A 2,672-nucleotide genomic window follows, 5' to 3' on the forward strand; every position below is an offset into this window, starting at 1 on the left:
TTAACAAGGTTTTCCTGTAATCCTTGTGTGTGCTAAAGTTTGCAAAGCACTGATGTAGACTACTGTTTATCCAAGTGCAGATTACAACCCCTTAGGGGGTTATAAAATCAATCCAATAAGCGGTGACCAGCATTTTACAAAAGTGAAGTCAAATAGAAAGCAGAGTGCATTTCTGATAGCATGGGTATTGTCTCAAAAATCCGTTGCAGTTCTACATATGTGTATACCTGTGTGTACTCATTTGGATGAAGCAGCACTTTTAATTTTTGAAGAACTGGTAGGTATAATAAAGAAGTGACGGCTGGGCGCGGTGGCTCACGCCTGTAATCCCAGCACTTTGGGAAGCCGAGGTGGGTGGATCACAATTTCTGGAGTTCAAGACCATCCTGGCCAACATGGTGAAGCCCTGTCTCTACTAAAAATACAAAAAAATGAGCTGGGCATGATGGCATGTGCCTGTATCCCAGCTACTCCAGAGGCTGAGGCAGGAGAATCGCTTGAACCTGGGAGGCAGAGGCTGCAGTGAGCCTAGATCCCACCACTGCACTCCAGCCTGGCGACAGAGCAAGACTCCATCTCAAAATAAATAAATAAATAAAGAAGCGACACATTTTCAATGAAGGCAGAACTATTTGGTTGACAATAACATACATCGAAAGCTTCATGCTGGTGACTGGAGAGAGATGAGAAAGGTGAGGAGAGAGGAAAGAGGGCCAAGGAAAGAACATAGAAGGCCAGCATTTTATCTCCAGAATCCTTGTGGGGAAAGAAACAAAAAGGCCCACCAGTGAGGAGGTGGAAGGGGCATCCACCGCAAGGGAAATGTCAAGGAGAATAAGAACATAAGTTAATGAGTGACATTCAAGAACTAATCGTTTTAGTACAACTGGTGAAGATATATGTATTCACTCACTCATTCATTCATTCATTCATTCATTCACAAAACATTTTTTGTACCATTGCAAGACCAGACACTATGTTAAACACTGGAGGTCCAGACATGAAGTTTATCATGGAGCCAATTGTGACAAGCAAGATGTGTAATAACAGTAACATGATCAGAGCTATGAAGGAGTTATTGTACAGCACTGAGTGGGAACACTGAAGTCAGTCTGTGATGCTGGGATGGGGAAGGAGGTGGCAGGAAACATCTGCAGAGGGCACTTAACCAAAATAATGACCATATCTTTTTTTTTTTTTTTTTTTTTAGCCCCCTCTAAGCAGGACGTCAAAAAATTTGGTGGTGAACTCACAATTGTTCCTCTCCACGGAAATCTTTAGTAAAAGGCGAAAGATTTAATAATGACCATATCTTTTTTTTTGTTTTTGTTGAGACAGAGTCTCGCTTTGTCGCCCAGACTGGAGTGCAGTGGCCAGATCTCAGCTCACTGCAAGCTCCGCCTCCCAGGTTCACGCCATTCTCTTGCCTCAGCCTCCCGAGTAGCTGGGACTACAGACGCCCGCCACCTCGCCCAGCTAGGTTTTTGTATTTTTTAGTAGAGACGGGGTTTCACCGTGTTAGCCAGGATGGTCTCGATCTCCTGACCTTGTGATCCGCCCGAATAATGACCATATCTTAACATGATATTGCATATAAAGCACTGAGTACCTTTGTTTTTCCATTAAATATGTGTTTGTGTACATAGATACACGATGCATGTCTTTATATGTATACATATATTCTCCGTTTGTTTAAAAACTTGATTCCCATACCCTAAGAGTGATGAAAATCATTACATAAACGACTTATTGCAAATAGTGAAAAATGACAAAGTTATTTATTTCTGTAGTTTCATAAAACACCACTTGTTATTATTTTCAAGTAGAGACTAGACATTTTCAAAATGGGAGTCTCAGAGCAGGCTATTCCCTGGGTATCCAGACCCCACTCTGCCGTGAAGAGACCACACCAACACCGAGGAATGCACTGAAGAGAATTTTATTACATTCAATTTTAGAGAAGTTATAGGATCTTAAAGATGCAGGTGCCCTAGGATTTAACACAAAAAGTCGGCCAGGTGCGGTAGCTCACACCTGTAATCCCAGCACTTTCGGAGACCGAGGCGGGTGGATCACTTGAGGACAGGAGTTCGAGACCAGTCTGGCCAACATGGTGAAACCCTGTCTCTACTAAAAATACAAAATTAGCCAGGTGTGGTGGCACGCGCCTGTAATCCCAGCTATTCTGGAAGAGGAGGCAGGAGAATCGCTCGAACCCGGGAGGAGGTTGCAGTGAGCCGAGATCGCACCACTGCACTCCAGCCTGGGTGACTGAGCGAGACTCGGTCTCAAAAACAAAAACAAAAACAAAAACAAACCTGAAGTCCAAAAAAGTAAAATAATTTGCTCACTACACATAATTTAGTTTGGTGTTGGGCCTAGATCTTAGGTTTTGTGAGTCAGGTGCAGCATTCCTGGCACGACGGTTTTTGCCCTACCACGGAAGGTCAAGTTGGATTATCCCGAGTTCTTCCAACTCTGCGCTTCCTCCCAGGTTGGTGTTTCATGAGTGAGTCTAATTCAGATCAAGCTGGCTTTTGAGATTCTGTTTTTTTTTAAATCAGTGTGTAACACCAACACCCACCGAAACCAAATGGCTCTGGGCACAGGACACAGCCATTCACGCCCCCTGCCAGGAAAAGCTGCAGCTGACACAGGCTCCTCCAGCGTCG

General features: G+C 44.0%; 1 pseudogene; it reads right to left on the reverse strand.

Annotated features, from left to right (window-relative positions):
• Nucleotides 1-1,209: 1,209 nt before the first annotated feature.
• Nucleotides 1,210-1,343, reverse strand: LOC116274853 (annotated as a pseudogene).
• Nucleotides 1,344-2,672: the final 1,329 nt, after the last annotated feature.

This window comes from Papio anubis, chromosome 4 (genome assembly GCF_008728515.1).
Source record: "Papio anubis isolate 15944 chromosome 4, Panubis1.0, whole genome shotgun sequence".
NCBI classification, from domain to species: Eukaryota; Metazoa; Chordata; class Mammalia; order Primates; family Cercopithecidae; genus Papio; species Papio anubis.